Genomic DNA, 12,851 nt, shown 5'->3' with positions numbered 1-12,851 from the left:
AATTAAGATTTAAGTTATCAGAACTGCAAATTGTGGGATTATTGAAATTCTTAAATACGTTAAATTGTAGAATCCTTTTAAACGAGAAGACTGAAGATGGTATAATATTAACACTTAAAATATTATTATTAATGTTTAACTAATTCTGTGTTTTTTACCTTTAATTAATATAAATGGGCATGCTAAAAGAGTTGTATCCCCCCCCCCCCCCTTTTAAATTTATAGGCCTAGTTTGATTGATAATACATGCCATGCGACACCGCGTCTTGTTCTTCCATGACATTACCTAAGTTGACCCGATTAAGTATATGTGATTTTACAAAATTATTTTTTGTCACACGACTGTATTTATATAAAAAAGAAAAATTAAAAGACCAAACGTACCCTACTATGTCAACAACACCACCAGAGCTGGCCTTGACGGGGTGGCGGGGTGGTCGACGGCCACAGGCCCGACACCCCGCTAGACCCGAATTTTTTTTATATATATGTATTTTTATTAAATACAATATGTATATTTAATTTTAAACTCAATTACATAACCACTAGCTTGGTCTAGTGGCAAAGAGTATTACTCCAACCAAAAGGTTATGAGTTATATTCTCATTTGAGACATTTTAACTCATATTTTTATACAATTACACAACCCAAATTATAAACAATAAACCTTTATAAAAATTAAATTGTTTAAACCCAACAAAATACTCCTTTTATTTAAGGCCCAAAAAGAATTCGCCTCCGGCCCAAAATTATTTTTGCTTTCTCGGAGCGGCCCTGGCCTAAACACCAGAAGCTGTTATCTTATGAGTGTAACCGTGTAAGAAGGATGCGAGTTTGAAATGAGGGAAAATGTGTTATTTACTTTCTTACTAGGTTAGTTACCCGTGTAGCACACGAGTTCGAATAAATAAATTAATACTTTCTTGTAGCGTATTTTTTTATGACTGATACAACATGGATAGCGAACGGTTGCTAGTTTCTTGAGCGACCTCATTTTTCAGTGCAAGTATAACTCGCTCACTAAAGAAAACTGTATTTTTAAAATCTTCAATAATAGAAGAATATACAAAGTCAATTTATCATATGATTAATAGTGTGTTAATGTCTAACATGTGTATTCCAAATATAAGTTGTTTTTATCCACCTGAAAAACCAAAACATGTAGTCTAGTGTTTATATTTTTGTGGATTTTTAAGATTATGAACTTAACATATATGATGGGTTGATTAAATAGTTAACTAAAAAGAAGTTGTAAATGGCTAATTTTTTAAACCAACCCATGGACCGAAACTCATTTTAATCATATAATGTTTTGACTTGAACCGTGTTTCATATTTAACCGGTTAAAGAAACCCGCTCATTTAAGCTAACATAAACACTAAGAATACATTAATAGTGAATTTATCTTTTTAGGGTTTGAAAGAAAAAGACTTGTAATTTAGTATAAAATCATATATTTATAATAAGTTAAAGTTTATTGAAATTTAATTTTAAAATTAATCTTATCTCTTCATCTAATAATATCATTTCTTATAAAACCTTAATTAATATAATATATTTAAAACCTTAATTTTTGAAATCATTATTCAATATCAACGTGAAAAATTGGTTACTTATAAAAACCTAATATTAATAACTAATATAATATATTTATATAAAACAAAATAATATATTTATGTTGGTATTTAATTGTTTAAATCATGAAAGAATTATTAAAAAGAGACAATGAAAGATTAAAAGTAAAAATATAAAATACAAAATTATTAATAACAAATAATTATTAAAAAGAGAAAATGAAAGATTAAAAAGTAAAATAAATGAAATACAAAATTATTAATAAGAAAAAGAATTGTCAAGTGTATTTAATATGAGAGAGTGAAGGAAAAATTTTTGTAAGTATAAATTTGGTGATGACATGTGACATGAAATAAGTTTTATTTTTTATATAGTATAGATTACATCAACTATCAACTAACTCAGTTTTTAGTTAAAAACCTACATCATGCACCAAATTCTTTAAATTTATATGCTTACAACAAGAATTAAACAAATTGTTTATAAGAAAAAAATAAAAAAAAAACAAATCTTGATCTTTGTTTGCATAGCGTTGATTCAACTCGGTGTAATTTGAATTGGGCACCCGCTGCCCCAAAGAATCACCATTTTATAAACAAGATTACATGATCTAGCCTGACAGAGGCGGATCCAGAAATTTATACTACGGATGACATAAAATGGATAGTGTTAAAAATGGTTCGGGTCAAAGATTGAGAACATGATCAGTCAACCATTCTAAGGCCCGGAGTGGAACGAACTTTCAAGGTACTTGAGTGTGCATATTGGCCTTTTTAAATGGTAAAGTTAAAACACAAAGGAAGACAAAAATGAGAAATGTGAGAAGAATTTGTGGTCCACACAAAAAACCTCTAAACAAAAAATTCAAAAAAAAATAATTAAAAAATTATAACTCAAAATATAAATAAAAAACCAAAAAAAATAAAAAACCAAAATATTTCTCCCGCCATTCCCGTTCCAAAGAAAAAAAACGACGAAAAGACACAATGTAGAGAAAAAGACATAATGCCGAAAATGAACAAACAACACAATGATAAATAAAAAAGACACAATAGGTCGCAAAATTTAACACAATGCCGAACAGTATACAACAAAATTTTGAGTAATATAACACAATATCAAGAAAGACACAATCAATAACGAAATAAACACAAAACACAATGATAAATAAAAAGACTTAATGATATTTTTTCCTCAACATTGTGCATTTTCGTGTTTTTTTAGAACAAGGAAGACGGTGGAAACATTTTGCTTTTATACATTTTTTATTTTTTATTAATTTTTGAGTTATGATTTTTTTTATTAATTTTACATTGTTTTTTTGAAGGGATTTTTTTTTGAACTAAAAATCGTTCTCATTTTTGTCCCTCTTTGTAGAATAACTTGACCATTTTTGTCACGCCCCAATTTAGGGCTTAGGCGTGTGACCAATAGTTGGTACCTGTTTTGTAAATAAATCAGAGTTGCGGGTTTTATTTCAGCGGAAGTCTTTAAAAAATAATATTATATTGAAAACTTATTAAACTCTCGGGTCAAAATACCCGTTTGATATCTCAAACACATTTCTTTATAAAACATAACTTTATATAATATTTTCAAATAAAATATCTGAGCCATCAGATAGTGTCTAATGACTATAACTCCAATCTTATATTCCTTCTTGCTTATATGTTCTAACCTTTCTTGTTTTCCAGTAACATGGGTGGGAAAATACGTCAACACAAAGCTGGTGAATAACGCTGACTCTAAAATCTCTTTTCAATACCTTTGTGAAACCAACAATAATACCTTTGTGAAACCAACAATAATACCTTTGTAACTACTCATTAGGCACCCACCTAAATTGGGATCAAATTACCCTAAGTATCATGTACAATTAATTATATACACAATATCATTTCTCTGAACAGTCCCGTAGACCTTCAGAGGCATGTTGATGATATGCATGGCCTCGGGGAAATGCCGAGTCACCATGTATGTTTGGATCCAGACACATGTATACTCTTAATCAGAGTGTCCGTTTCTTATTATTGTAACACAAAGTTTTAAACATTCAGACTCATTATAAAAGGTTTGGGGGCGTATTCACCTTTTCTGTTTTATAATCAGTTTCTGTTACTGATTCCTGTTTTATGATTTCCTCTTCTTGTTTTGTTATCTCGGACCTATAGTACGAGAATAACCTTTGTATAAATAACTAGATCAACGATCTAGATTCAGACCTTTAGTCCGTTTTGTATAGCTTTAACCTTGATAAAATCATTTCTTTATTCAAAATATTTGGACCTTTAGTCCCTTTCTTTATTTACCAATGTTATGTTTCTTCTTCAAGAAGAAACATTAGTTTATCTTTATTCTTTTTATAAGAATATTATATTTCTTAATCATAAAGAAATATTATTTTAACTATAACCTTTGCTTAAGAAAATTATTTTATTCTTAATCATAATCAAGGTTCGGCTATAACTCTGACTATGGTCTAAGCCATAATAATAGTATAATAACTTAGGCAGAACCCCTTACCTCGCACGGGTATTCGGAGTTAGATATTCCTAAGTTTATACGGACAGCACTTCTACTCTATGCACGTCTATCGAGGCGTTCTTGATCAACTCCTCTTGGCACACAAATCGAGGTAATGTTCGGTTGCCGGGTCGTGCACGTATTACGAGATGAATGTCGGGTTTCTTGAGTGGCACACACTTCGAGGAAAACACCGGGTATTTGGCACGGATTACGATGTGATATTTGTCGGGTCGGTGGCATGCAAAACGGTGTTCGGCACGTAAATCGAGGTAGAGAGAGAGTAAATTCTAGAGAGAGTGGTTGTGGGTGTGTGAGATGAATGTGCCATGGCCACCCTATTTATAGCCGTTTTTGAGTCCCATCGCGTACCGCGATGGGCTCCTTTCCTAACTCCGTTGCGTACCGCGACCGACATAAATTCTGAGATCTTGCCTCGTGTCGCCACGTGGCCTGACACGTGTGCCACGTGTCCTGACCTGCTGCCACGTGTCACTAGAGTGTGACACGTGTCTCTGAGTCATCATGGTCCATCGCGTATCGCGATGGCCGACATCTTGGACTCATCGCGTACCGCGATGGGTCCTTAGATATTATTTTTCGTTTTCAGTCCTTTATATCAAAGCGCCACATTGCGCCCAACGCCCTTCGCCGTCGCCATCGTCCTCGCCCGAGCCCTAGCGCGTCGGGTGCTACGCACCCTACGCTAGGACCACTTGGTGCATTATATTCATAAAAGAATATCACTATGGAAAATCTCTTCCTTATAAAGAGCTTCCATTTTTTTTACCACTTTCCATGTGGGATGGATTCCATCTTCCTTATTTATACATTGGTGGAATGCTTCCACTTTCTTACATCTTCTAATGTGGGATGTAATTTCTTTCATGTAAGTAAACTTTACTTAGGAAATATTTTTATTTCCTTACTTTTCTTATATTTCCTTATTTAATATTTTCTCATGACTTGTCTTTAATATTATTTTTGATCTCTCAACTTTCCTAAGTTGTCAAATTTGGATCAAAATTTTAGGGATGTTACAATTTTTAAAATAACACATTTTAAATGTTAAACATATATTATACTATATAAAAGTAGTTAAGTCATATTTAATTCAAATAAAGTTATATTAGTTAAATTCTCTTCTATCTTCATCTTTAAAGTTTAGAGGCATCTAACTGGCTCATTGGCTAAAACAATATTTCAGTAAGTCCCATTTATGTTTGCTCTTTGATTATTTCGTAGTTGACGGTGATTGACAGTGACGAAACTAAAATATGAGAATGATAGGTTCAACATATTGTATGAATTAATAACATTCTTTAGCAATCAATGCAATAATTGTAATCTTTGGGTTCTCGTATTTTAAAAGGGTCTTTCTAACCACACCCCACACCGCACCAGAGGCTGTTTATTTCTTTATTCGCGGCATATAAGGATATTTTCTAAAAATGTTTTTTTTTGTCTTTTTGTGTTAATTTTATTTTACTTTTAATTTAATTTTATTTATTTTAATTATTGTTTTTTTTGTTGTTTTATTAAAAATAGATTTTTTTTATTTTCTTTATCAACAATTATAAAAATTATAACGAAACAATGTGAATAAACGATATATACATATGAGTTTGTACAAATAATAATAAAAATCTATCTTAATGGCAGTGTCACGAATGGCATCGTTGCCGTCGTCCTATAAAACCTACATCTGAATCCCGGTCTATCATCGTCCTCGCGGCCACGCCTGACGCCCGATGTGCTCGCTTAATGGTCAGAACGTGATGGTGGTTTTTGTGCTTTTTATTGTCACGTAAATCCTAAGATTTAATTATCTTTCGTTAATACGCTAATGACGTTGTCATTTATATATATATATATATATATATATATTTCTACATTTTGTTATTAATTGTACAAACTCGTTGTAATGGTGGTGGTTTTCGTGTTTTTTATTGTACAACGTCGTCGTTGTCCTCGCGACCACACCTAATGCTCGATGTGCTCGCTTCATGGTCAGAACGCGGTGGTGGTTTTTTGTGTTTTTTATCGTCACATAATCCTACGATTTAAGCATCGCCTGTTAACACCAGTGACGCTGGCATTTAGATAGATTTCTACATTTTGTTATTATTTGTACAAATTTGTTGGATGGTTGTGTGTGTTTGTGTGTGTATCGTTTATTTACATTGCTTCGTTATAATTGGTGTAATTCTTGATAAAGAAATTCAATAATTTTTTTAATAAAACAACAAAATAAAAAATAATAATCAATTAAATTAAAACTAAAATACATTAAACATAAAAAGACAAAAAAAACAGGCTTTTAAAAAAACACATATGCCACATATAGAGCTATAAGCCGTGGTTAAACAAAAGACAAAAAAAAAACACATCTTTTTAGAAAACACCTATACGCCGTGGATAGAGCTATAAGCGGCGTCTGGTACGGTTTTCTAACAACACCAGCGATGTGGTTAGAAAAGCCCTTTTAAAAATCATTGTAAACTATTTCATTTATTATTCTTACTAAAACATCTTATTTTGAGTTGGTATCTAATGTATATTTTTAATAGGACATTTTTATGCAAGCACAAAATAATTATATACATTAAACAAAATAACTTAATATATAATAGCTTATAATGCATAATAGTTTGATTACATACTTGAAGCTACATAAACAATTAAAAAACAAATTAGTATATATACAATTTTTAAACTTTACACCAATATAACAAATAATAACTTAAAACAAACAAATATTTACGTACCTAATTCAAATAATATATTTGAATAAAAATTAAAACTAAGAGCATCTACAATGATGGATGAGTAAAAAAAACTAAATGCGTCAAATCAGCTGTCACATCAGATTTCTACTCATTCGCTTTCAAACATAAAAAAACTCATTTCTTCTTCAACACTACATCTACTTTTAAACACCGATATATTGCACATAATCACATACTTCTGTATTTTCTTTCTATATACTAAAATACTTTTATAAGTATCTTATTTTTTGGGCAAATTCCCAAAATAACCCGAAGGAAGCGAAAGAAAAAAAAATGATCCTAAACGAAGCAAGATTCCCAAAATAATCCAACGAACTTGTACTGAGGTGACGCTTTGGAATTATAACCGACGGGATTGTGGAACCAATTAAAACTTGACACTTGGCATTACTTTGACAAACCCGACGAGATTTTTAAAAATCTTGGGGTTTTCGTCCATATTTCTAAGTTAAATGATTTTGTAAAAAGTAGTCTCTCCAGACGGTTTTTTTATGTTTCTTATCTGGTCCATTCAAATTCTATTTTTCTTGAGAAAAGAGTTTTTTGAATTTTGTCTTCCAAGACGCATTTTGAAATGAATCTGTTCCAAGGAGATCATATTCTCATCTTTTGTTTTTATAAGTTTTAAAAGTTTAAATTTCGTCTAAAACGATAGGAGTTTTGGTATTCCGTCTCGACCGACAAAGTGTTTAAATATTCCGTCTACTCCGACTATATTTCTAACTAGGTTTCAGGTGGACCCCACTTTCTTAAATTAAACTATGAATTATATTTAATAAGGGCTGATTATCTTCATCTTCTTCCATTTCTATCTTCAAGCATATTTCCAAGTAGGTTTCAATTAGGTTTCATGAAATTTGATAACATTGTAGTTTGTTATGGTGGTAAATGACAAAACAATAATGATGGAAGCTGTGAATATGTTCCAACAAACTGTAAACAGGGAGGTGTCAATCTTGATTCAAACATCAACCATTCAAAGTTGTTGGGCTTACTTGAAGCTCAGTTTAAGGTAACACACATTTCACGGTGATCATATAAGTTCTCATCGTACTTGTATCCCGTAGATATAGAAGATGACTATGACGTGTCTTTTTTTTAAAACAGGCTGAAAAAGTGAACAATTCTGAAATAGTGTTCATATATGTTGTTGGAGAGCATGGTGATTATATCTCAGATGCCATTGTTGAGTTGAATGGCCCCCCGGAAACAATGTATACCGGATTTGAATATATCAACTTATGAATATGGCGATGTTGGTGGTAGTGGATGTGTAGATACTCAAGAGTGTTTTGATTTGAATGATGATCCATCGTTACTTCTTGAAGATATTTCTAATAAATCAAAGAAAAGAAAGGGTCATATATTAGTTTGTTCATCTTCGCATCATTTTCTAAGGAAAGTGTTTATGAACAAAGAAGAGTTGCAACTTGAGTTAGGAATTATGGCACTAACTGAGGGGTTTGAGTTTATAACTTCGAGATCCAACAAACAACGATTAGAAGTTCGTTGTAGATTTGAAGGTTGTGAATGGTTTTTGCTGTCACGTAACATCAAAGATACTGAAGCATTTCATGTAACGTCATTTAATGACATTCATACATGTTCTAAGACGCAAATGCATCATAATCATCGTAATGCGAATAAAAAAGTGGTGGCTCATTGCATTAAGGGTTTGCTTGAGGATAGCACACAAAACATTAAAGGGAAGGATGTTGTAAACATTCTTGGTCAAAGATTCAATGCAAATTTATCCTACAAACAAGGTTGGAAAGGTAAAGTGTATGCCGAGAGTCTTCTTCTTGGTTCCTCCGAGGATTCATTTGGTAAACTTTCGATTTACTGTCACAATTTAGAGATTGCCAATCCTGGAACTCGCACTCATATCTTAAGAGATGATTTAAATTGTTTTGAAATGCTATTTATTGCCATCGGTGCTTCTGTAAGAAGCTTAATTAGGTGTTTGTGTCCAGTTATTATAATCGATGGGGCGTATCTATTCAAAGGGACAATGTTTTTGGCGGTAGTTATGGATGGTAACAACCAAATATTTCCGATAGCATACGGTGTAGGTTATAGCGAAAGCAGTGAATCATGGACATGGTTTCTAACAAAACTAAGAGAATGTGTCGGTGATCATCCAAACTTGGCAATAATTTTTGGATCGGGCTAAGTCGATTGAGTTATCTATAAAGGACATCTTTTTGGTTGCGTATCATGGTTTTTGCTGTCGGCATTTGATGGTTAATCTACAATTGAAAGGCAAAGCTGAAAGAAGCCTATACTGGGCAACATGTAAATCCTATAGAAGATCTTATTTCAAACGCAATTTTAATTTACTTTGTTCAAAATGCCCGTCTTCCAGGGCTACACTAACAGGGTTTGGGTTTGGAAAGTGGTCTAGAGCCTATTGTCCCGTTCATCGTTATAATATAATGACATTCAACAGTGCGGAATCAATAAGCGCGTTGTCTGTGGCTGAAAGATAGTATCCGATTACAAAATTAACAAATTACTTTGTTGAACTGCAACGAAGATGGTTTTTTGAAAGACGACAAGATGCTGGTAAGTTTTATCTTACTTTTTACTACTGATTAGTTGCTTTAAATAATAACACAATTTTGTTTACTTACAGCAAAAGGTAGTCATTTACTGTCTAAATGGGCTGAAAGCAGGACATCCCGTAAATTGAGAAAAAATAGGACTTGGAGAGTTATGGGCATAGACGAATATCGTTATAATGTTCACGATGGTGATAGACGATGTAGGTTGATTTGCTGAACCGAAATTGCGATTTTCGAAAATGGCAGGTTTCAGGGTTACCTTGTGGACATGTAATTGTTGTTTGCAAATTTAACAAACAAACAGATTGTAGTTACTTACTACTATAGAAAAGAGTACATGTTATCTACGTATTTAAAGCCCATTAACCCCGTAACAAATGAATCTAAATGGGTGGTGCCAGAAGATCATGTGCCTTTACTCCCTCCGCATATGTAAAAAAGACAAGCCGGTCGACCAAGTGAAAATAAACGTATCCCGTCTCGTGGTGAGGAAACAACCCCTAGTTTTGTACCCGATGTCATGAAACGGGTCACACAAGTGGAAAGTGTAAAGAACCCCTTCAATCTCAGTTGCATGTACCCCGTCCACGAAAGTTCCGAAAGACATAAAATGTGATCAGGGATACGGCTGGCGGAACGACAACTGAAGCTACTGACCGGGTTCTAACTTTTGATTTGAACGACTTTTAGAGTTACAAATTAGGGTTGTGGTATTAAGTTATGATGTGTGTGTTTCAAATTAGGTGTGTGGTTTATGCTATTTTGGATGTTGGAATACAGTTGTAATGAAGATGCTGAAACGATCAGCCCACTTTTTTGGTTGTTGAAATTTAATAGATGGTTTATGTTATTTTGGTTGTATTGTATGCATGCATATAATAGATAGATGGAGTATTGTTTGCTGTGCATGCATGCTTGTATTGTGTGGTGTGCATGCATGCATTTTCTCAACTCAATAAAGTAGCCAACATTGAAACACAAAAAACAATACAAATAGATACCAAAACAAATACATTACATAGCACCAAGGTTAACATTGTTTGGATACCAAAAGTTACATACCAATACACTACAAATACATACCAAAACATAGCACCAAAATTAACATTGTTTGGATACAAAAGTTACATACCAATAGTCTACAAATACATACCAAAAGAGATGCAAACGAAACGAAAGCACCAAAAGTTAACATTGTTTACTAAGTTGGTCATTTTGGACGCTTCAACCTTGTTAATAAATTTGGGGGTTTTCTACTTTCTTCAATTAATTTGTCTGAAAATGGTGGAATCAATAGCTGCAACTTACCTTCTAGGGCATAGTCCAATTTTTGGGCATAGTTTGAAAGATCCTTCCTTTAATTGAATTCTGATATGCCCGAATCGATTGCCCCCGGTTTTGCCCAACCAAAAACCCGGGCAATGGAGTTGACCAAAGAGGTCTATAATTTCAAAGAGAGTTCTGATTATGAAACCGATGCTAGTGTTGACCAAAAGCCCGGGCTATGGCCACCTAACAACAAAACTGATAACCCGTCGTTGCATAACCCGTTGTTGAGATAAGAACGAATGGGGTGCGGGTGGTTAGGTGCAATATTTGAGTGGGAGGGGGTTATTGTTGAAGACAATCCTGATCTCGAGAATTAGTCGTGGATTGCGCTTTCGTAGGAAGAGGGTAAATCTCCGCCTCCTTCGTTTATGCTTTCTAGGATCGTGTAACACCCTTGGCAAACACAACATCGTCCCACTCTTAGGCAAATCCCACATCGTCCGTGGACAAGAGAGATCCTTGGTTCATATGTAATGTCCTGCCTCTTAACATCACCAACGCGTTTTGGCTTATTTGGCTGTGGAGCACATGAACACTCCACGGTTAAGCGCGCTTAGGTGGAAGTATTACTAGGATGGGTGACCACCTGGGAAGTCTCTACTGGGCAACCAAAAATAAAGCCGTGAGTTCCCGGATGGGTAACCCATCGGGGGCAAAGCGGACAATATTGGTGGTACGAGAGGCCGGGATGTTACAGATCGAAGGGATGAAAAACGAGCAGGCGATTTCGGAGGTCCTTTGTTGGTCAAGAGACCCGAGTCAACTTAAACGGATGTCGTTAAGAAGGGAACATATTTATCAAGCGTTACAGGGTGGGGTGTACAGGTTTCGTGACGGGTCGAAGGAGTTTTTGAACGTGTTGACCCGTTGGGCCGTTACGATATTCCCATGGTGTTAGTCTCGACACGCTCGAGAGATAATATTGAAGAAGCTATTGGGTCGATTGGGATAAACGGGTTGTTTAAGTGGTGGTGACTACTGAAGATGAGCATAGAGGGAAACCCGACCCAGAAATGTTTGCGTATGCGGGTCAGTTGTTGCGGTTTATACCCGAGAGGTGTATCGTGTTTGGTAACTCAAATTTGACGGTTGAAGCGGCTCACGAGGCTAGAATGAAGTGTGTGGCGGTGGCTAGTAAGCATCCGGTTTATGAGCTAATGGCTGATGATTTGGTTGTGAGGTGGCTTGATGAGCTGTCGGTTGTCGATTTGAAGAATCTTGCTGATGTTGAATCTTCTGAGTTTGGGACGGAACCGGAGGTGGAGATGGAGTTGCAGGAAAAAGATGACCCGTCTTCTCGGGCTGCTATTGATAATCATGATTTTTGGTAATTTGGTATGTATGAATCTGTACAGTAGGTAATGTTCATGGTAAAAATGTGCATCAGTTGGTTATAGTTTTATGATAAATACACAAATGGGAATATGGGGAATGAAAAGGGAACATGGTAGTCTACATTAGATTACCATTTGTAATTGTATGTGTTATTATATATGTGTAATTTGTATATAAATATTTTACATACATAGTTGTTGCACCTTGTTTAATATTTATTTTCCTTTTTTTATTACATGTGAAGTTGAGATGATTGATCCAATGTTTAATAATTCTAACAAAAAAATGCAAGTTTCTTTATAGACATAATACCTTCAACATTATTCCACATTGATCACAGTTGTTCTTTAAAACATGTAAGTAGTGCTAAAAAAAGCGAGACTATGTCTTTCATATAATATATATGACTAGATGTGTCACACCCCACTTTAGGGCCTAGGCGTGTGACCACTGGTTGGTACCTGTTTTGTAAATAAATCAGAGTTGCGGTTTATAGCGGAAGTCTTTAAAATATTTATATTGAAAACTTATTAAACTGTCGGATTTAAATACCCTTTTGATGTTTCAAATACATTTTCATTTTATAAAACATAATTTATAATATTTTCAAATAAAATATCTGAGCCATCAGATAGCATCTAATGACTATAACTCCAATCTTCTATTTCTTCTTGCTTGTCTGTTCTAACATTTCTTGTTTCCCTGTAACATGGGTGGGAAAATACGTCAGCACAAA

At 34.0% G+C, this 12,851-nt stretch overlaps 1 protein-coding gene and 1 pseudogene across 1 annotated transcript in view; one reads left to right on the top strand and one right to left on the bottom strand.

The window, feature by feature from the left end:
• LOC143537390 (putative glutathione peroxidase 8) overlaps window positions 1-12,851 on the bottom strand; it is a 46,621-nt gene that overhangs the window by 14,219 nt on the left and 19,551 nt on the right. The window lies entirely within an intron of this gene.
• Window positions 10,709-12,293, top strand: LOC143537368 (5-amino-6-(5-phospho-D-ribitylamino)uracil phosphatase, chloroplastic-like; annotated as a pseudogene).

Source organism: Bidens hawaiensis, unplaced genomic scaffold (assembly GCF_021521415.1).
Source record: "Bidens hawaiensis isolate Kalapana, Puna unplaced genomic scaffold, B.hawaiensis_p1.1 tig00011186_1, whole genome shotgun sequence".
NCBI classification, from domain to species: Eukaryota; Viridiplantae; Streptophyta; class Magnoliopsida; order Asterales; family Asteraceae; genus Bidens; species Bidens hawaiensis.
Note: the sequence above shows the minus strand (reverse complement) of the source record. Positions and strands in the feature narration are given on the sequence as shown.